Genomic DNA, 23908 nt, shown 5'->3' with positions numbered 1-23908 from the left:
ACTGTGATGTCTCTTCTACGTTAGCACAAAAAAAAACAACCGAATTTGGGTGCTCGGCCTCCGGAATACGTGCGTACGGATCACGTGGTTGATCCTACGTGGTCTGCGAAAGCTCATATTACTGACCTTCGGACGATATCCCCTGGCTGCGGCCTTCTGCTCTGACATTCAAACAACTTCTCCTCATCTACTTGACCGACTTGCAACAACTGGGAACAAACTGCGATGTCTTTTTTTCTTACACTGGCTCAACTGGCTCAACTTGCTTCTGTGGTCATGCCTATGTCCGTTACTCGCATCTGATTAAGCCATCCTGGTTAAGAATACCCATCCCTGACTTAGAATCTCCAACCTCGCTTAAGAATCTCCACCCCTGAGTAATTATCTCCAATGCTGCGACCAATGGAAAGAACACACACACACACATACACACACTCTTGTAGTCCTGTCCTTCAACTTTGCACCTAACTCCCTAAATTATCTTTGCAGGACCTTCTCCTTCTTCTACACTTCCTTGGTCCATCCATGGACCACGGCATTTGGCTAAAAACCTTCCCTCTTAAGAATACTGAGAACTCGATCTGAGATGTCGCGGACCCTGGCACCAGTCCATCTGGGATTCTCGATCTCTTCCACAGAACCTCGTATTTGCCCCCCTAACTATTGAATCCCTATTACTACTGCTCTCCTCTTTTCCCTCCTTCCCTTCTGAACTGGTGATCCTTTCTCGGTGCCAGAGACGCAACCACTGCAACTTTTCCCTGGTAGGTCATCCCCACCAAGGATATCCAAAACGGCATTCTTATAATTTATGGGAACGACCATAGGTGTGTTCTGCACATTTTGTCTATTCCCCTTCCCTCTCCTGACAGTTACCCAGCTACCTGTCTCCTGACTCTTAGGATTGACTACCTACCTGTCCCCTGACTCTTAGGATTGACTAGCTCCCTGTCACTCCTGTTGATTTATACCTCTGCCTCCCGAATGATCCGAAGTTCATCCAGCTCCAGCTCCAGTTCCCTAACTCGGCTTATCGGTTTACTTTTATCAGCCAATTGTTTCAAGCAAACGCGAACAAAAGAGATATTAATCGAGCGTCAACGGCCGTAAATGGTATATATCTCTTCCTCTCTCTCAAGATGAATCAACATTCTTTCTGAACAGAATTATAAATTAATTCTCACATCTCACGTGCTCAGCAATCCTCTGTTAAAGAGACAGCACCTTCCCAGATTCCACTGACATGCTGAGCTTCCGTTTGCAATGCTAAGAAGCTTCTGACGGAATGCGATCCCTCCATTTGCGACCTCAGATATGATCGACTTCCCTCTCCGTTCCTGAAGGTTGTTGTTACCAATATAATTTTCGTTCACAACAGGTCAATTAATTGTTCGTTGATGTCCTAGTCTGGTTGCGACACCGTGGATCAGATTGGAACATGATTATTAAGGGAATATCAGTGTGAAGGTGTGTCTGGTGTCAGTGCGGACTCGGTGGGACGATTGGCCGTGATTCGTTACTGTACAGCCGGCATCATCTCACAAGTAACCCTGGCTTGTAACGCGTCCTGTTCTTTATAAATGTATCGGCACATGGTTCACTCACTTGCTTCAATTAACTCGTAATCTGAGGTGAAGAGAACGGACGAGGAGACAGGGTCAGAAATCTTAAAGGCACTGTGGAATTTAACAGCTGGGCCGGATCGCCAATCTGTGGAGACTGATGGAAGCTAGAGGAAGAGGTTTTAATTGCTTGCTTTATGTATGCAACACAGTACAGTTACCTGTTGCATGTCGTACCTTCACAGGAAGTTGTCAATGCATGTCACTGCATACGTCATACAAATTTAATACTTGTTACTGAAAGCTGAGAGGAACGGTGGGCAATGTTTTGTTCTTATTGCTGTGGGGAGGGGGTGCCTCTGGTCATTGGTCAACAGCGCTGAGCAATGAACGCTTTGCCCCGTTTCTGTGGTGTAGTGGTTATCACGTTCGCTTCGCACGCGAAAGGTCCCCAGTTCGATCTTGGGCAGGAACATTGTTTGGGCTCCAGTGTTTGGGATGTACTTGAGACTCAACTTTTCAGTTCGTGTTCAAGTTCACAGACATGAGCATTCAGGTGTAAATGTCATTAACATTCGCCTTTCTAGCAGCAGACTACAGTTCGATAATTCCTATGTAAGCTGATAGGATAGACCGACGCCACAAAATCCGTGTACACCCCTAAACCAGCTGAGGCGCACAAATCTATGTGCATCCCCGGTCCAACTGCACCAAAATATTAAAAAAACATAAAATATGATCAAATTTATTTGACATACCTATCCTTAAATATTTGCGCTTCTCCAAATTATGGTGCATCCCTTAACCAATGTGCAGCAAACACAAGTTCCTCTCCCAAGTCTGTGCGCAGCAACAAATCCGTAAGCAACCCCCACATGAGTAGCAAACAAAAGTCCACAGACAGTTCAAGAACAAAACTCAACGATAAAGTGCATTTTTATCCAATTGTCTGTAAACGAAACTATTTGAATTTTGGCATTAACCCAATTCCACCGACATTCGAAAATCCACGTGGACTCCCAAATACGTCTGCACACCCAAATGGCTGCGCACTCCGAACCTGTCAACACCTCCCACTTACAGATTTGGTTAGCCGAGAGGAGAAGTAATTTCAAATAGTTCACAAAGTTACAAAGTTTATTTATTAATAAAGAAACTATCAATGAAACAACCTGAGATTTGTCAGGACCCTAAATCCAAAGGGAGCATCAAAGATCGTGTACACCACCAAACCTGCTGACACCCACGTATACACATTTGAATTTCCCAAAGGAAGAGCCACTTTAGAGTGACAGCATTCACCTTAAAGAAATCGCGAGAACATAGTGCAGCTGCTCTTAAAGACACTATAAATGAGATGACTTTGAGATTCACCGCAACCCCAAACCGACTGACACCAAAAAATTCATGTGCACCCATATGCGCCGACACACACCTAAACCTGATCTCATCCCCAATCGTCAGGCACCCTTGTGCACCCGAAATCCATACTGACGTCCTGTTCACCGATATTGGTTGATACATCCCTCAGCTTGTGCAATCTCCCAATCAGAACGCACCATTAGATACTATGTGGTTCCAAATCCACCCATCACTGTGCACACGTACTCGCCGAAACTATCCTCAGGAGACCAACTCTGTATGTACTCACAAATCCGCTGTTTTCACTAAATCTGTTCGCATCGCAAATCAGTTGCCACCCATATATGCCGAGGTAGCCCTAAATCTGCGCAAACCCAAAATCGGTGCGCACCCCAAACCCGCTGACACGCCAGATGCATAATGGATTATCTTAGACAAGCAAACATTTCAATCAATTCAGAAAATGACTGTCTCCAGGTTAGAAAGCCAAAACCCTTTTTTCAGATCGGCGACACACCCAAATCTGCGTGTCATCCCAAATCAGTGGGCAGCCCCATATTCAAGACTACAACCCGAACTGGACACTGATCACTAAAATCCGCCCGCACCCCCAAATCTGTGCACATCCTCAAATACGAGAGCGCATTAGATGACCCAGACGGATAATCATCGCAAACACAAATGGCTGTCTTAACAGTAAAAACCACCACGTATCTCAAAGTCCCTACGTACGTCACAAAATCGATATGCACTCAAAAAAACGTAGGGACTCAGATGTTCGCCAACTACCCTAAATTTCCTATCCCTAAAAAGGTGCGCACCCTTATATTGGAGCACTCCCCTAAATCAGTTTGCAACCCTTTCCGAGAGTACGCTCCTAAATCCATGCACAACCCCAGATTCATATGAACCACAAGACCGTGTAGAACCCGTATTCGACGACAAAAAATAAATTTGCACAATCGCCAATTCAGTGCGAAACCGAAACCCACGGACTGGGCCACTTGTACATCAGATTTTCCCGGAGTAACAATCAATAAAAACAATTGAGGAAATGGCAGCCTCCACATTAATAATCGGCACGCAACTTTTGATCCGTTCACTCACCAAATGTATGTGTGTCCCATGATTGAAAAGGCAACGCAAATAAGCGAACATCACCAAATCCACGTGCATCGTCGAATTGGTGCGCATCACCAAATCCCTGCGCAGCCCAAACACGCTGAAACCCCCACATTCATTTGTGGGGCTCGTTGTACACAGATTTTGTCTTCTTGTGTATGTCTGAAATTATTGTTTTGAGGTAATCTAATTAGCGTGTGTGTGTCCACGGTTTGAAGTTGTGGGGATGTATTTGCATTTGCAGATGCATCCGGATTTCTCACGTCTGCGGTTTGGAGGTGTGCCGAATCTCAAAGTTATTTCATTTAGATCACGTGAATAATGAATTTAATTGGAAATTTGACATGAAGTATTTTAAATGATACTTCCTCTCGGATAATCTAATGTACAAGTGAGTTTCTCCGCGGGAATGATATTTGCATGAATTTTAGGGTGTGCTCATATTTGAGGTGTACATGGATTTGGGATTGTGTACATGTAAACACGGATATGGGGTGAGATAAAGATTTGGGCGTGTTGGCGGATCTGAAGTTGCACGTTAATTTTGGGCTGTCTGCGGGTTTTAATGTCGAGGCATCCATTTTCTGAATTCTTGAAAGGATTTTAAACTGCATGTCAGGATGTTAGCGGTTTTGGGGCGCGCACTGAATTGGGCCGCGCAGATATTGAGCAGTGTCTGAGAATAAGTGGTGCACAGTGCTATGATGTGAATTTTGATTGAGAATACGCACGGATTTGAAGTTGAATCCTCAATTATGGGGGTGAGCACTGATTTCGGGTGTTCGTAGATTTAGGGGTAGGCGGCAAATATGCAAAAGGATTTGGGAATATTTGCAAATTTTGGGTTTTGTAGTCAATTACGGGGGTGTAATTAGATGTTGTGATGTTCGTATATTCCGTGAGTTATTTGTTGACCGATCGCCAGTTGCGATCGTATTTTGGGGAGCGTACGAATGTTAAATGTCGAAACAGCCATTTTCTGAAATGTTGGACATGAATTCTGCCTTGGAATAATCTATCATGTATGTGGTGTGTCGGCGTGTTTCGAGTGCGCACTGATTTGGTGATGTGCACAGGATTTGTGGATTCATGGCGGGCAGTTTTGATTTATCAATGCAAAGCCTCAGCTAAAGTGTATTCCGATAATCGGGAGCGCTGGGCTACTTTACAGAGTAATGGTCTAATTCTTTACCAATACTGCAAAATACTTTAAATGCATATTTAAAGGTACTGCGCTGTGCTTTTCGAAATTGCTGCAAATTTGAAGGGAATGCGAGAAAAGAACCGCCGGTGAGATTTAAGGAAGAAACTCAGACGACACTCGAAATTTAGTCTCAAACATGGCCATGCACACTTATTTGGAGATACACACAAATTTGGGTGTGTTGCCGGATCAGGATGTGAATGTGTTGAGTGCGGATTGTTAACGTCGTGTCTGCCAATTTCTCAACTGTTTCGAATGTATCTTGCTCGGAAAAATCTCATGGGCATGTGGGGGTGTCAGCGGGTTTAGGGTGCGCGCTGCATTGGGTAATGGGTATTGCGTGTCAGCGAAATTGGGTTGCACAGGGTCTCGGGGTGCACGTGGATGCACAGTGATTTTGGGGTTTGTTCTTGAATATGGGGATGCGCTCGTATTTAGCGATAGCAGATCTGGGGGTTTGTCGTTGAATTTGGAGTCGCCACGTTTCTGTGGGTGACTCTGGAAGTTCATAAGGATTTGGGTTGATCTGTGTGTGTCGCCGGATTTGGTGATATGCTCACGACCTTTGGGATGCGTGGGGCTTCTAGTGTAAAGGCAGCCATTTTGTGCTTGAAATAATTCCTCGTCTGGGTCATCCAATGTGCGTCCTTACTTAAGGAAGTGCGCAGATTTTGAGACTCACACGCATTTTTTAAATAGACAGCACCGAACAGACAATGGTCAAATCATTCACGAGTAGATATAATGGGCTTCATACCGAACGGTCCATATGTGTGTGCAGGAAAACAACGGCCACAAACCGCAAGCTAATGTCGTGTGGGCGTTCACCTTTATATTATCAAAGGTCCCTGGAGCATTGCTCTCCTTTTTTATGCCTTTTTATACGACAGCGTGAGCTATTGTGCTGCATCTCATCAGCCGTTCAGGCGACTTTCAGCACTCTAACCACTCAAAGTGGCGAGAACGAACAAATTAAAATAATGAAGCTGTCTTCCCCTTCAATGAAGACGTGAATTCCATTTCACCACCTGCCCTTCAAGTCGGCAGCGAAGGTGCTCCGTCGAGTGTTACAAAACAAATCTGGTTGACGCAAAAACACAAAATGCTGGCAGAACTCAGCAGGCCAGACAACATCTATGGGAGGAGGTAGTGACGACGTTTCGGGCCGAAACCCTTCATCAGGAGATTGACGTAGATTGTCCATGTTGATTGTTCAGGGTGAATATCACTGTTAGAAACAGAATTGATCAGAAAACGTCTCATTTCAGCAGCAGAAGTCAGGTGTCATGGAAATTAAATTGGTAACGTTCATATTATCTTTTTTGTTGTTTGTTTTTGGAGTCAATAACCTGCAACATCCTTGGGGAGACGAATTTATGGCATGGTTTGGGAGTGAGAAAAACACTTTAATTTGCAGCTGGTTGTCCCTTATGTGACTGATGTCATACCCACACTAATTGCCTCAGAGGGATTACTCTGAATTGCATATAACTCTGTAAATCCGATCACAGTTCCATATGCGTAGTTGGAACATTACGTACAGCTGAAAGCTGCCTCTGTCGGAAAATGCAATATCCAGCAGTTTACTACATCGCGGGTATTTTCTATCCTGCAATGGTAGCGATTGGTATCCCGGGTAAGATACTGGAGCTGCTCACTGTATGAATGGTGCTGACGTCTTGCTTTTGTTCCGCCGCACTGTTCGGTCTTTTACTCAACACAAATGTTCATTTTCCATTTATTTTTCGATGTGAAAATTTACTCTTTTGTCAAATATGGTGTTGCTGATATAATACCTTCTTAGTTTTATCTTGGTCGGCTTTCTGCCACTCCAGTCCATTATTGTCCTCTAGCCGGAATGCAGCGAAGGGGCCGGCACACATTGAATTTCTGTTCTTCACTTCCAGAACAATTATACCCTGCGTAGCATTTGAAGAATGGTGACCATTCAGAGAGTTGCAGCCAACGATAATTCTGTGTTGTTGTTGTATCTTTCTCTCCAAATTTCCTGTAGTTAATTTAACGGCGATTGTCATCCTATCTCGGGGAAAGTGCGGACTCTCCAAATGCATCACCCGTTACCTGGTTGGAATGGCAACAGCGGATCTGATGGTGGTTATAATATTCGCTTTACTGGATCAGACCAACAATATCTACATTTATTCCAGATCCCTGCTCATCACTCCTGTTTGCGCTCTGACACTTGTATTCAGCGTTGTGACGAGGGACTGTTCTGTTTGGTTTACGGTCAGTTTTACCTTCGATCGTTTCATCGCAATATGTTGTCGAAAGCTGCGGGAACGATACTGCACTGACAGAACAGCAACTGTGGTTATGTTGACCGTGGTTATAGTGAGCTGCGGGAGAAGTGTTCCGTTTTACTTTGCCGTTCAACCTTATGTCATTATTGACAACATGCCGTGGCGTTGCGCCCTCACATATGAATACTCTACTTTACCCGTGTGGAAAGGATACGAATTGTTGGATAGCATTTTAACACCGTTGCTACCAATAGGCTTAATTCTAGTGTTCAATGGGTTAACAGTAAGACATATCTTAGCGGCAAATACAGTCCGCAGACGGCTTCGGAGCCGCAGTGATAATCAGAAGGATACCGAGATGTTAAACCGCAGAAAGTCGATGATTTTGTTGTATGCTGTATCAGCTAATTTCATACTTTTGTGGATGCCCTATTTAGCTCACACTCTTGAATGGCAACTGGAAAACTATTTTTATCTGGACAGATATTTGAATTCCCCGGTATATATACTGCAACAATCTGGATACATGTTGCAAATTTTCAGTATGTGCACCAATACTTGTATCTATACACTGACACAGAGGAAATTCAGAAAGGAACTGAAGAATGGTTTGAGATATATCTCTACGGTAAATGGCCATCTGTGTAGATAACGCCCATATTCAATTGCAATTCAGCGGATTTTTCAAATAAAACGGTATTAAAAATGAGTGGATTTGTCACAAATTCTAATCATCCTTTGTCTGGTCACCCTGAAGTTGCAAACACCTCGGAAGGCTGCATTCTTCATACGTTTTAGGTAGGAAACACTGGCGCAAATAATGGGCTGGCATGATTGTTACATTGTTTGAATTACTCCAAACTATCACAGAGACCGAAGAAACACAAGGTCAGGAAAGGCTTCTGGACTCTCCTGAGTTCAGTTCTTTCAATTTGAACAGAATCGGGTAAAGGAGAGTAAAGTGTGCATTGAAGCACAGGGAGTGTGTGACAGTAACACAGCAGCAGAAAGCGAAAAAAACCGTGGAGAGATTGTCAATTATAGACTGCGAGAAGTACTCAGAAGCAGGAAGGGAGGTATCACTCGTTTGGGAATATTCTGTACGGACCACCGCACGCCCACCCACCCCCATCACCAATAAGAAAACCTGGAGAAAGCGAAAGTCTGGTCGGGAGATAGGTTAAACGGTTTAAGTATGACAGAATTTTCAGTTGCGTCCTGGACCGACTCCTGACATAATAAGCGGACCAGCGAACAGTCTATTCTGGACCTTGTATTGGAAAATGAAACGGATCAGGTTACAGATCTCTCCGCAGGTTAGCACTTCAGAAAGATAGAGAGCAATTTCTCGACATTTACTATAACCTTACGATGAGATAGGAATGTATTTACTTGGTTCTATTAGGTAGGAACTTAGAGCCGAACTTGGTAAATGGTGTGCTCCTTGAAATGCGCAACAGAAACATTTCGTTATAAATGGAGACTTGATTGTGGTTCAGTTTCGGCTTGTCTCATTAAGGAAGTGAACCGATGGTCGTGTGAAGTAACCCTGGTTGACAAGAGATATGGGGCACCTCCTCAAGAGTAAGAAAGAAGAAAATACTTAAACCTTGGGAAGAAAAGATCTGGCAGGGTTATGGATAGTCAGAATGTAGCCAGGAAAGGAATTTAAGAATAGAGTTAGAAGAGCTTGAAGTGAACATTAGAAGGCCTTCGAGAGTAGCTTTACAGTGCGTGAAGAACAGAGGATGAATAGAGGGAGTGTGGCAAAGATCAACGATAAAAGGGGAAGCAAGTGTCTGGAATGCACGGAGGGAGTGAAGGTCCTTAATGATTCTTTATTCTGTATTCACCAGATTCACCTTCATGAATGTGGATACAGTATACATGTGTTCTACGTGCTGGGACATGCCGACAAAGTCATTTATGCATTGGAAACGTGTAAAACATTATACAAAACAAAACATTTCTCGCGTTTAGAGGGATATGCTTCCAGGTACTTAGAGAAAGCGAGCGAAGATATTACTCCGTTTTTGTACATGTCATTCGCGTCCTCACTGGCCACAGGAGTAGCACGAGATGATTGAAGTATGTCAAATGTTATTTCTTTGTACAAGAGAATAGGGACTGTCGTGAGAATTACAGGCCAGCGAGTCTTTCGTCAGTAGTGGACAAGCAATTCGAAACTATTCTGTGAGATGGAATTCTTGAGTATCTGGGGAAACGTATCCTCGTTGGGGACAATCTTCGTGCTTTTTGGTCTGAGGGATCAGACCGAGTTCTTCGAAAAACTGAAGGAAGAAATAGACGGCTGAGGTTAGAGCAGCCGACGCGAGATATATTCATTCTGGAACGTGTTTGACCTTGTTTCCCGTTTAGAAAATTAGGTGGCATGGGATCAGGTGAAACCTGACTAAATTGATTCAGATTTTACTTACCTTCAGAAGGAAGATGAGATAGTAGATGGAGTGTATTCTTGCTGGAGTACAGTCGTCATATCTTTAAACTTTAACGCTGATTCCACCTGGCCACTATGAAATCTGCGCCTCCTTCTGAAATCAATACGGAAGCAAACAAATAAAGGACAATAGTGTGCAGGTAAGGCAACACTTGCACTTTTCTACCTTCAAAACCTTCGCAGGTAACAGACGTGTGCTGAATAGACAGCAAATTTCAAGGTGACAATCCTTATCAAATATTTTAAAGAACAAAGAGGGAAGAAGGATAAGGGTGAATGTGGCCTATATGCAATACGGCCATGCAATTTCGGAATGAGAAGTAGCCTCTGAAATTCACATCCGTTGCTGCAAATTTATTTCACACAAGGGCAAAGACATTTTCAGACTGTCATCCCGTATTGTGAAACAGAGGTTTAACTCAAACATCCTGTCAATGCAACCGTAACAAATTCACGACTGCCTTCCGTTCATTCACGCACGGATTATCTCCCTCTCAAGTGAACTCACAAATCTCCATTCCCCGTGCCATATTACATTGTCACTGTATTCACACTCTCAGATATTGCACAACATGACATATTTTAAGTGTTAATCGGTTACCAAATAATCTATAGTTTGAATATATGAATTTAAGAAAGCCTTTCAAGTCTAAGGCAAAGGTATATATCATCCGCAAGTTAATATTCAACCGATTTTAAAATGACGTCACTACGGCACTTTATCTCCAACGGCTCCCACGATTTCTCGCCATCAATTTCGGACCAAGTACTGAATCGAGATTAAATTAATGATTTGTTGTACAGTATCAGGCTTAATAATATCCATACCGTCGTTGAATTAATAGATGTGGGCATTATACTGGGTACTTTGCCACTTACGCCTACTTTAGCTTTTATCGCCTTACTGTAGAACTGAAGATATATTGCTTTTGTGTGTTACCTCTCTTGTAGTGTCACATCTGCACTGTCTTATTCCGATGTTTTAAACATTCATTTTACTACGTTTCCATACTTGACTGTGAGTAATGACAGTGGGATCAAGCAATATTAAAGACTTTCTAGATTCGTCAGTGCTGCGAGACACGATTTTTTTTCACGAAATATATATGACTTCCAGCTCTAAATTGTCCCGAGATGAAGTTGATCAATTATACATTTTGAAGCATCATTCATAGATCAGACATAAATACATTTTGGTGCTGGCCGTTCAGCTGGATTCATTTGGTCAACACATCTAGCGGAATTCCCTATTAATACCCAGAAGTAACTTAGCGGATTTTTAATTCTTCACTTGCTCTACTATCCTTGTATTTCCGTCAACGATGAGTGTTAATAATGTAATTCTGTGGTTTACAAGGATGCTCTGTGTTATGGCCATATGATAGGTTCACATAGGAGCACAGTACAATCAATTTCCTATCCTCTGCGGTATCTCGACGGTGTACTGCTCTCCGGTGGCCCGTTGCCTGTAACTGCTCATAATTATCATCCGCTTGCACTAATGTCCCATTCTCCTTAGCAATGCCTTTCAGAAGCTGAACCACAAAAGAAATAGTCCATGTTATATTCTTTTTTTCAGATTCCGGCCCCAGTTTCCTGACATTGCAATTTATCCCTGATCACAAATGGGGAAGGGGGTGGGATTGGAGTCGCCGACAGTTATACTGGGTTCTCTCGTTTGTATGCTGGAAGAAGATGTTCGGAGAGAGGCTGCCTGTCATCGTCCTGACATTACGGAACTGCGTCAGTACATTCATCACAAACCTACCCTCCTTTTTCAGATTCAAAAGTCCATATTATCTCACTCTGAATAGGAAAGATAGCCCTGCTGATTTTCTATCCGCTTTAGACGCTTCATGTGATGTCTGGTGTTAGCTTTCTCTTCAAAGGTTTCAAAGATACATTTAATGTTTAGGAAAAATGTCTACAATATACATCCTGAAATGCTTTTTCTTCGCAACCATTCACGAAAACAGAGGAGGGTCCCAAAGAGTAAACGACAGGTAAATATTACTACACCGAAGTCCCCCCGAAGTAACCTCCCTCGCGTGCATAAGCAAGCAACAATCGCCTCTTCCCCCACCGACAAAAAAAAGCATCGGCAACCGCCACCGAGCACTCAAGCGTGAGCAAAGTAACAATAAATGGACATATTTGCAGTACACCAAAGACTACATTGCTCACCTAGCATTCGACTTTCAGGGGGCTCTTCCTCTCCCTAATAAGGGAAAAAGGGGTGTCTCTATTTCACACCGTGGGGGGGGGGGAACATAATAAACAACTCACTGCTTTACGATGCTAGAAGTCCGTTACGTCGCTTTGTCGAGTTTTGTGCCCGAGGATCGAGGGTCTCTGAGCACACAGCTGTAGATCTTCCGTCACCACCAACGTCACAAGTATTACCTGCCGTGAGATCGAACTTCAATCAGCCCATCTCCAGAGCCCCGAGACCCTGGGCCTCCAAAGGCCAGCCGAACTCGTAGGCTTCTAATTTCGTCGGATTCTCACTGAGTTGGGTATTTTCTCTTCAAGCCGAGTCACCACGTCAAGCAACGTTCAAATCAGTCTCGATGTACTTTAGCTCGCTGTTGGCAATCTACCCAGTCCTCAGTTAAGCACCCATCTGCTCTGGCTTGGCTTAAATTCCATACGACACATCTTCCCGTGGTTAATCATCCATATCTTTATCATAACGTTTTTATTTTCTTTCATACCCGCATGACTAGCATAGTCCCCACATTGAGCACTATTCCTCGTTATGTACTTTTCCATTAGAATATTACAGAAATAAGTTATTCTAAGGGTGACGTATAATAATGCGAGACATTGATAACCGATTATTGAGTGAGAAAACCCAGTGGCTAATAGATTACAGGAATGTGAATTTATTGAGAAGATAAATGATTTTCTTTGACCAGTATGTTAATGCACCAAGAGGAGGAGAGTCCTACCTAGACTTCATATTGTGTAGCAATCGGTTAGAATTTGGAGCATGAAGGTTGTTGCGCATTTAGAACAAGTAATAGTAGCATGGCTGGTATCGAAGATTTATTTTAAACTTAGTTAAAGTATATCAGTAAAAACCAAACAAGTAAACTTAATTTCAAAAAGGCAAAGTTTGAGAAGATGCGACGAAGACATTAGGAGGGTAACTAGAATGAACTGCTTGACGTTGAGTCAGTTGAGCAACTATGGGGCCGATTTAAAGAGGTAATACACACAGTGTAGGAAGCGCTGGTCCCGAAATCGGAAGAAACCATAGAGACAATAGATCAATGTTCAAAGTTCAGAGTAAAAAATAGTATCAGGATATATATATGACACCACATACCCTGAGATTCTATTCTTGTGGGTATACTTAACAAATCTATAGAAGATTACGTGGATGAATAAAATATGCATAAAATATTAAAGAAAAAAATAGCTATATAGGAATATAGAAATAAATCAGTCTTGTCGCCCCATCTATCACACTGACATCTGGTCTAAAGCTTTAAAGTTTTGTTCAAGCGTTTTCCTCAAAAGTGATTTCGAAATGGAAAGGTAGAACGTTCTCCTTTCACAAGTCTGTCGAACATACCTAACGTTGCAGAAATCTCTTATTATTATTTTCTTTTTTGTTTTTTTTTTCTTAGCTTAAGCTGGTTAATCTTGAGCCGAAGCTAAACGCGCTCATATCACAATTGCAGGGAAGTTCTGGATTATTCCAGTGGTTCGTATTGTTGCTCTGAGAAGATTACCGGAGAGGGAGCCGCAGAATAATAGTGGAACCGAGAGACGGGCACAGATTGACGATACTAATCTTAGAAGCGAGAGAGGCTGCCAACGAGTCACCAGAATGACAATGGTACAGACTGAGGGCCACACATTCACGGTACTCATTGAACGGAGGGAGGGCCAAAGAATTACTAAACCAATAGGAAAATGGAGAAACGGTCAAAATGTTACCAACTAACAGTGGAATGGAGAGAGTTACAGACTACTAGTGGACGGAGAGTGGGCCAAATAGTGAACAAACTGATAGTAGAACGGAGAGAGGACTAAGAGTAACCAGACTAATAGTGGAATAGCACACAAAAAAAAGCTGATGGAACAGCAGACCAGGTAGCATCTGTAAGGAGAAGCATTTTCGACTTTTCGAGCCGAGACCCTTCGCCAGGACTAACTGAAAGGAAAGATATTGAGAGATTTGAAAGCAGTTGGGGGAGGAGGAAATGCGAAATGGTAGGAGATGACCGGAGGGGGTGGGATGAAGCTAAGAGCTGGAAAGCTGATTGGAGAAAGTGATACAGAGCTGGAGAAGGGAAAGGATAATGGGACGGGAGGCCTCTGGAGAAATAAGGGGGGGGGGAATAGTGGAACAGACTCATTAAGTAGCCTTTTTTATAATTGTTGTGGCAATGACGTCAACGATGACCAGTCTGTTGCGGGGAAAATATCTCAATATATCTTTTTTTATATCTTTGCCAACATTGCACATTGACGGTTGTAGGGTAAGCTGGAGTTTTCGTACGTATTTGTATTGCCAATAACAGAAAATAGCCCTGATGACAAAGTTCCCACGAACTCTCGCATTCACTTCGGCGCTCTATCGTTCAACATTAAATCTAGATGCCATTTCGTGAAACAATTGATACTTCACCTGAAATGTAATGTAACTGCAGCTTCGTTCCAGTACCTTTACATTAGTGGAGGTCGGTGAACCTCATAATGAGGAAATATCATCTCATTCAATTCTGTCCTTTTCGGATGTTTCATCCCGATGTTTACACTTTGCACACTTAAAAAAAAAAACGTTGCAGAAGACTACACACAGGTTTAACAGTCTAAACACGTTGTCCTGAATACTAAGCATAATAATGCCATCATTTGCTTACTTTTTTCGAACAGGCTGCAAACAATCACAAGAAACCTATATACTGGATATCCCACTGGAGATTACTTACAATCAGAAAGTTATGCCTTTAACCCGTTGAGGTTCGGCAATTAAAGGCTGACAGAATACACCTTGTTACAGGCTTTTGCAAAATCAAATTAAAGGATAACATATGATTCTCGATAATTTTCGAAAAGGAGATTTTTTCCCAAAGTATCAAAGTTCACGGTAAGCTCATTATCAAAGTATCAATATGCTGCCATTAGCTACTTTGAGTTCCATTGTTTGCAGGACCTAACAGGAGAAAAGGGAAGAATAGATTTGTTTAAATCTCCGAAAAAAGTTGTACTTGAACAAACGAGACGGCTGATCAACTCATTGAGGAAGAAGCCAAAATGTGTCAGTGAAACATAACTCCGATAACATTGGCTGTGTAATGTTCGTGAAAGTTTGCACTTTCAAAGGAACCGAACAAAGGAAGATGTGTCGAAGTAGAAGGATGTGAGCCACTCCCTGCTGGATATGCTCAAACTCCCCATTCGGCAGCCTGACCCTGATCCATGTGACGTCCCACAGTGTTATTACTGGGATTGAGGTGTGCAACGGGCGTAGGCGCGTTAAGGAAGACTAGACTGGAGACTGGCAGACATCACAGGCATAATTTCCACTAACAGAGAGATACTTCAGATCAATAAATAGATTAGTTTGTCCCTCTACAGAGATACCAGTGAGCACGACAGAGATTGCTGGCTCGCATTATAGAGGAACTGGCAATGTAGATGCATCGTCTATACAGTTTCCACTACCGAAGAGAGATGCTTCCAACTACTAACACACACTCGCTGTCCTCTTCTTGCACGATGACCAGTCAATGTTGACGGCAATTATGACTCTTTAAGCAAGACAAATACAGAACACACTCGTTAAATATAGAATTGCCAATACCTGCTTATATCCTAGCAAAGAAATAAAAACGTTCTTTATCTGCAAGGAACAATTTGCACCACCAGCGACTCACCAGTAAAATACATTGATTGTATTTATGCTACTCTACACACCAGCTTGTTTTCGAATTCATGGGCTGAGTTCTCGTGCAAGTCTCGTTCTTGATCGTTACAGCTTGGAGGTGACAGATATTGAATCAAGGATCCGATTTGTAACCAATGAGTGAACAAACTATGAAGATACAGGAATTAGGCATCAAAATGCGTTATAACTTTGGACCGTCATCAGTTAAGCTATACGCATTTCAGAAGGCAACAATGCTCGCTGTGATTGGTATCATTGCTTTGGTCTGTGTTACACTCTGAGACAGCGGGAGAACCCGAGTGCTTTCTGGACACATTCCTTATTTCTATCAGGTTATGTCTAAACAATGTATTGGATAAATGAATTAAAAAAAAACGAATATGTGAAAGTGTATTAACGTCTATAAATTGCAACAAAAAATAGATAAAGGCTATGACAGTCATGAGCGATTTCAATATGCAGATAGATTGCAGATGGATGCAGGGTGATTCTATGCGCAGATAGATTCAGGGGTCAATAACCAGTGCAGGGATGCTGACAAAACAAATGCTTGCTCCTGCCGATGAGGTTGACTGGCGGATAAACACATGGCCAATGCCTCCTTGATATATTCCTCCATGGCCACCATTTCAGTACGAGAAAGAGAAATGAGCCGTCCCCGGGGAGAACTAATGCGAAGTATGAGGTCTATGGCAGAGTCAAATAGCCCGTCTGGGGGTGTGGGTGTGGTGGACTTCTTTTTTTCTGAAAACCTCAAGGAGATGCGCATATTCAGTTGGAGTCCCAGGCAGGCCCACATCCTAAGCTGACACATGAGAGGATTTATGAAAGCGAACCTGATTTGGATCTAGACAGGTGGAGAGGAATGCCAGTCCCCACTCTTGGAGTGCATTCAGAGACCAGTCGATCAGCTGGCTATGTCGGGCTAACTGGGGAGACCAAGTACCAGTGACATTTCAGGTGAATCAACCTGATCTAAAAAGAGTTTTTCTTTCTTCATTTCGATCTTCAGCTCGAGGGATCAATGGGATGGTGGATCTGGCCAGAGCCCAGAGGTCGACCGCCCAGCGCCTTGACGTTGAACTTTCTGTCGATTCCTTAGTCGGATCTCCCTATCTCTGAGCTTGAGAGGTGGCCATGACGTTTCCGGCTGCACCTGAGTCGATAAGCGTTTTAAGTCCATGGGTCCGAGAACTCCACGACAAGGATCAGCCTGAAGTACAGAATTATGGGACGCTGACTAAAGAGAGAATCGATCCTGCGGGATTCCCCTCTCTGCTGACGGGATCCTCTTTTAATGGCCGGTTGAAACATGCCGCCCAGAAATGTGCTGCACCGCCACAAAACTGGAGAAAACCTCTTCCTTTGAGCTACTCCCGTTCCCTTTGAAACAGACACGTGTCCCTACTTGCATAAGCTCCTCTGCGGATTGGCAGGCTGGGTGTTGTGGGAGCGGGAGAGAGCGAAGAAAGACGGTGATCCGATGGTGCGCTGGAAGCCAGAAACAATCTTTCCTTGCGCCACTCAGTTACCACGTCATCAATTCGAATAGCCAGATTAAACATGTCATCCAGACTCTGCTGCTCATCCCGGACAGAGATCTCATACCGGAACTCCGCGTTCAGTCCACGCTGGAAGGCAGTGGTGAGTGTTCTCGCTTTCCAACCCGTTTCTACAGCAAGCGCGCAGAATTTGACTGCATAGACTCTTACCGTCCCTCAGCCTTGGCGCAGGTCCAAGAGTCGGTGAACATCCGGCAGACAACGTACTGGAATGTCAAAATCCATCCTTAACTCTACAAGAAAATGTCCAAACGTCTTGATGCCGTAAAGTGTTAGGCTGGCTGGGGAAGTCCATCTCAGAGATTGACCATTTACGCGTTTCGCGCATTATTACCAAACGGAGCAGGCTAGGGTTGGAACGTCAGCTGCCATTAGGTAATGAAATTCCCGCAGCCATCGAGATCACCTGAATATCTGCCTGGTGGTGAAATAATCGGTTCCTGTACGGACGAGGTGTCTGCTGGGGTCCGAATTCGGGAGCAGGAGTATAAATAACAGACAGCTAGGGCAACCAAACAGGAGGAGCTGAGAGATGTTGGGAGTAGGACTGACTTTGAATTGTGTTGGTGGGAACGCTAATAGTGGCAGCTGTCGCTGGCCGCCTGCAGTGAGCTCGGAGTCGGTGTTTGTGAGAGCTGTAATCGTAGGCATCTGACTCCGATTGTTTGCAGTGACCGGTTGAACCTGTTCCAGCATAAGAGACGAGGCTTGTCGGTAAGAGTTTACCACAAGTAACAGAAGCTTTCGTCAGCTCTTGGACTGTATTCATTGGAGTAGAGAGGAATGAGAGGGGATGTCATAGAAACATTTCGAATGTTGAAAGGGTTGGACAGAATAGATGTGGAATGGCTGTTTCCCTGGTGGGTGAGTCAAGGACAACAGGCCACTGTCTTAGAATTAGCCGATACCCATTTCGTACAGAGATGAGGAGATTTATTTCTTTTTAGCCAGAGGGTCGTGGATTTATGGAATTCTTTGCACATACCGCTGTGAAGGCGCTGTCATTGAGGGTGTTTAAGAAGAAGATTGATAAGTATCTAATTAGTCAGGGCATCAATGGATATTGGGAAAAAAACCGGAAATTGGAACTAGATTGGAGAATAGTTTAACTCATGGTGGAGTGGCGGAACAGACTCCAAAAATTCACGACCCATTGGCTAAAGAAATTTCTCCACATCTCTGTTTAGAATGGATGCTCCTCTATCCCGAGGCTGTGACCTCTTCTCCAAAACTCTCCGACTATGGGAAAGATTATTTCCATATCTACTCATCTACACCTCTAAACATTCGAAAGGTTTTTTTTTAATTAGATCGCCCTCATCCTTCTAAATTCCAGTGAGTACAGACACAGAACCATCAAACCTCCCTGGTATGATAACACTTTATTTCCTGGAATCATCCTTGTGAAGCCGCTCAGGACCCTCTACAAATCTGGCACAACTTTCGTAAGATGTCGCACCCAAGTTGTTCACAATAATCAAGGTGCGGCCTCACTAGTAATGTCTCAGCATCACATCCTTGCTCTTGTATTATCGACCTCTTGAAATGAATGTCAACATGGGATTTGCCTTCCTCACCAGCGACTCAACTGCAAGTTCAGCTTTACGGTGGTCTGCACAAGGACCCAACCCTTTGCATGTCTGATGCTTGGATTTTCTCCCCGGTTATAAAATTGTCCCCACATTTATTTCTACTATCAATGTGGATGACCATACATTTTCCAACATTGCATTTAATTTTCTACATGCTTACCCATCCCCTTCGACTGTCTCGATCCCTCTGCATACTAACTGTTCCCTCAGCACTACCTGCCCTTCCAGCAGTCTTCGTATCATCTGCAAACTTGGCAACAAAGCCATCTATTTCATTATCATCTTCGTGCAGCAAACTGAAGTTCTCAGCAAAACCTTTCTGGCAACACCTCGTCGAACAAGATTTACAGATTGAACCCGGACCGTCAGTGTAACCAACGCAACTAGATACCCAATGTGAGTGAGAAAAGCTTCACATGGAAGGCAACGAAAGCATATTGTTCAGAAGAAAACGTTTTTAACAAGACTACTGTCACACTAAGTATATTTCTGCTTTCATATTCGTGTGACATGCCGTCTGTTATACGTCCCGTAAGTAGTGGCGCACAATCTGGGCGACACCGACACCTGATTAATGGTAGAGGTTAATGGCACAGATAAGCTTGGTAACTCCTGCTGTAAGAGGAGTTATCAATGTAAACCGTCTTAGTAAAGCTTTCAGTTGAACTACGTGCCCTGTGCACTGGTACACCAGTGCAGAAAATGCCAGTGAAGGGGCTGCTTACATTTTCACGCTTACGTGTTTTTCCTTGGAGAGTTTTGAGTCCTGTAGCTGAAAGTAATGTGCAAACTATGGAACGCAAACTGTGTAAATGAACGAAGTGATATCACTACACAAAAACAAAATGATGATGGAACGCATCAGGCCAGACAACATTTATGGAAAAGAGTACAGTCGACTTTTCGGGCCCAGGCCATTCTTCAGGATTACTACGCGAGGCTTTGGATGCTGGTCCCTATTCTACGAACCTATTATTTTACAAAGAATTTCTCTCGCAATTATCAGTTGTTAAATTCTTAAATTCAAGAGAAGAAAATAGAGTCATGTATATTGAAAATTCCACTTTAAGGGTGTTTTCTGACAGATGATCAGTATGGAAAGTTGTTTTCAGATTCTGTTCTGTACGTAGAAGACGAGGAAAGATGTGAGATGGTAAGTGTGTAAATCAATATGTGTCCAGGCGGCAGAACCTGCTGCAATAGCTTTCGTTGTTATTCACCTAAACAGTTATTCTTCAAAGAAGATAGCACACTCAAAAAGTAAGTGTGCTTGTAATAGTTTGATTGATTATTCCTGACATAGGAAGCTACATTTTACCTTTCCGCAGATTTGGAATAAAAAAGATAGCTCAGGTAAAAATATCCCTGCGTGGTAACAGGTGATACCACGACTGATTTTGCCGAATCAGAAACAAGACGTGTACGTAAATGGACTCCACAGTGGTTTAACTGAAACAAGGCAACTTTAGACTTATAGATTCAGTCGACGCGCAAAAACCAGATTTATAGTTTAAAAAGGTGCAGAGTGGAGAGAGTTCTGCAGAATGTGGGAAATAATTTTACATACAGTTCCGGGATATGATTGTAGTTACTAATTGTAAATATGTTTGCCAGAGGATGAACGGAAACAAATAACTTTTTGGATAGGATTACAATTTTGGGCATCACGGAGTCGATATAACAGTTCAAGAATATGTCCTTATTAGGAATGTAAGGAGATGAATAAATTATAATGTCCAGACTGTTTGATCTGTACCCGCTTTAATCCGGATATATTCTGTACAAAAGCCGTTTTCAGACAGACACACCTTGCGATGTGGAATTTTTTTATGACCTAGAATACAGTAATATATCCTTGTGATTGTGTCTACTTTCACCGAGCCGATAAAAACTTATTGGACTACGAAACAGAATGTGAAACAGCAAGGATATTTTTGCTGGAGATTTTACGCATTGCGATTGCTAAAGAGACTTTCACCAGATCAAGGTCTTCACTTCACTGCAAACCTTGAAAAGACTGTCCTCCCTGAACGGCGGAAGAGTAGGCGTGTGATAATCCAGATTAATAAGATTACAGGGACATTGATACACCAGACACCCTGTTCCTTTTGTTTCATCTGGAACGACAGACGCAAAAAGCTGCAGGAACTCCGCAGTTCAGGTAGCATTTATGGAGGGGACTAAACTACTGAACAGGTCGGGCCGAGAACTTCATCGAGACTCAAATGGATCGGCGAAGAAGAAGAGAAGGGAAGACTGAAAAGTGTGCAAGGCAGAGGATGACAAGTGTTCACAGATGAAAGTGTGGTGGGTGTGTAATGGTTGATGTATTAAGAATCAAGGTTCGATAACTCAAAGCGATTAAGGGCAGAAGTAATAAACAGACGAGGAAGGATAGGAAAGCCAAGCGTGAGAAATGGGAATAGATCGGGTGTCCGACAGAAGAGATGGGCAGGAGAGAAAAACCGAGGGGGTAATAAGTGGCAATAAACAAGTCAAAATGGGGAAGGAAAAATCATATAATGGCGAGAAATGTAATCTTAAGGCCATCACACTGGAGGCAACCCAGACAGAATATGATGTGTTTTCCTCCAACTTGAGTGTGGCCTCCTTCCTAGGAAATTTCGCTTTTTGCGGCGGACGGGGCGAATCTGCTCGGCGTCCGTTCTACGTCGGACCTCTCCGATGTGCAGAAGGCCGCACCGAGAGCACTGGATACAGCAGGTGACACCGACAGTTCACCAGTGCACTGTCACCTAAACTGGAAAGATAGTTCTAACTTGTGGAGAGTGAGGAGATATGACACTTGTTCTATCTGCAGCAGCCGCTGACCGAGATCACACTGAGAATAGATGTACACGTGTACTTATCACCATGTCATGTGATCCCAGAGTGAAGCTAATACTCCACAACACACCGAGAGCTGACCCAAAAACGTGTGATCCTAGACACTACCATAGGCTGAGGGCTGTGAATGCCGATTTGACTCCAAAGCCACTTTTCTCTCAGAGTAGATTAGCATGCCTGACGCCGGTGTTGAACAGTGACCTGAAATCCCCAAGATCTTGCTCTCCTGTTTGACAAGAGACCCAAACATATCTTGCAAACCTGTAAGCGTGTGACAGCGTCTGATTCCGGTGTGTTATAACAGCGCACCCTGATCTTTGAAGCCAACGCATGCTAAGATCAGTCCCGGTGTGTGAGATCATAAGATTAGGAAAAATAAGGCCATTCAGTCCATCAAACCCTCTCGACTATTCAATCAATCTTTGTAAACACAATTCTCCGGCTTCCTCTCTGATATTATACTTTAAAATATAGAATGCGTGTATACCACAAGATTGCGGTACAATCGTATAGTAAGAGTCCGTTAATATAAATAAGTCACCCAAAACAACTGACACTCCATCTTACTGAGACCAAAACTGCTTTGCTTGATTTCCGAGTTCAATTAACTCTGAATATTGACCCATATGTCTAGCTACTGACAGAACAACACCATGATTTCTGACCCGGTGTATGCATCTGCCTGTCGTTTGTCTGTCTGTGTGTCTATAACCGTTCATTGCTGTCAGCCCACACTTTCTATCTGCCCGGGTCTGAAAGTGCTTGTGCATCTGTGAACGTGTGTGCATCAGGGACAGTTAGGAGGAGAAAAACTGAAGGGCAGAGAGGACATGAGATGCAAGATCAGAACCCGCTTTAAAATCCTTATAGACAAAATTAAAATCGAAAAACTGCACTTTAATTTGAGTGATAAGCTTTATTTTTCTTTCTTTCTGACATGAACGAATTATGACAGCAACGGTTTGTTATAAAGCGAACATACAGATACATCGAAGAAATTTGCCTATTCACTCTGGATGCAACACTAAAGGATTGCAAAATAACAAATTGACTCAAATCTCCATCGTCAGAACAGCCACTCACTAGGTCGCTGATAGGCAGGGATCCGCACGGTATACCAAAGATTACTTGGCGCGGTATTGGAGCGGCAGAATTGAAAACTCTGAAGCACACCAGGGGCAGAATGTAGAAAATGGTCAAGGACAGACAGAGATGGTAGACATTCATTGCCGCTCTAAGTGCCAGAAGCGGACAGGTACCGGGACGTGAAGAAGAGAGAGGCACATTCATGCGAGAACCTGCTACTCTCTATCCCTCAATTCCCAACGCTTTTTAAACGTCATAATTAGAGTAGAAGGATAAGTAAATACATTCCTCAGCTGCTCCTGGAACTTCCTCTGAGTTACTGCGTAGAGGGCCGTGTTCGTGCAGCAACTCAAGTGCTGCAGGATGAAGTCCATCTTCTGCACAAAATTAGGGGGAACGATCGATCGAAACCCCAGCCACCACAATCGATTCCAGATGGAGTGGATCATGAACACCGCCCACAACGCGGTGAAATTTCCAGAGACGGCAAAGAGTAAAATGATGGATTTTCTTCGACTTTCCATCTCAGCGTCTCTGGGCTTCTTCCCGCTGCTGTGACCCCGAAGTCTGTTGCGAGCTCTGGTGGCTGTTAAAATCTGTTTCACGGTTAAAGTGTTGAAGAGGAGAATGTGAAAAAAGGAGCGACCGGGCTGAGGAAATAATGAGTGAACTCAATCGTTGCCCAAAGAGTTGAGCCAACAACACCACCTCTTTCCCAACAGATCCAGGGATCACTAAGAAGGTTATATTCACCCGTCAGCATAAAATACCAAAACAAATCCTTCAGGCAGTTGAGCACGGTCACTGTTCCCAGAACCACAGCCACCGTTCTCTCAGTACAATATGTGGATTTCATCTTCTGACAACAGATGGCGACAAACCGGTTGAAGGTGAACACGACAGAGCAGCCTGTCGCTGCATAAAGGATAACGGCGTGAATAATACAG

At 43.4% G+C, this 23908-nt stretch overlaps 1 non-coding gene across 1 annotated transcript; it reads left to right on the top strand.

Moving 5' to 3' along the window:
• The first annotated feature begins 1964 nt into the window (after window positions 1-1964).
• On the top strand, window positions 1965-2037 carry trnaa-cgc (transfer RNA alanine (anticodon CGC)). Its single transcript has one exon. It is a non-coding gene; the product is annotated as a tRNA-Ala (tRNA).
• The last annotated feature ends 21871 nt before the right edge of the window (window positions 2038-23908 follow it).

The sequence above is a fragment of the Hypanus sabinus genome, unplaced genomic scaffold, assembly GCF_030144855.1.
Source record: "Hypanus sabinus isolate sHypSab1 unplaced genomic scaffold, sHypSab1.hap1 scaffold_204, whole genome shotgun sequence".
Lineage (NCBI taxonomy): Eukaryota > Metazoa > Chordata > Chondrichthyes > Myliobatiformes > Dasyatidae > Hypanus > Hypanus sabinus.
The sequence above is the reverse complement of the archived record's forward strand: the minus strand, read 5'-3'. Positions and strand labels throughout refer to the sequence as shown.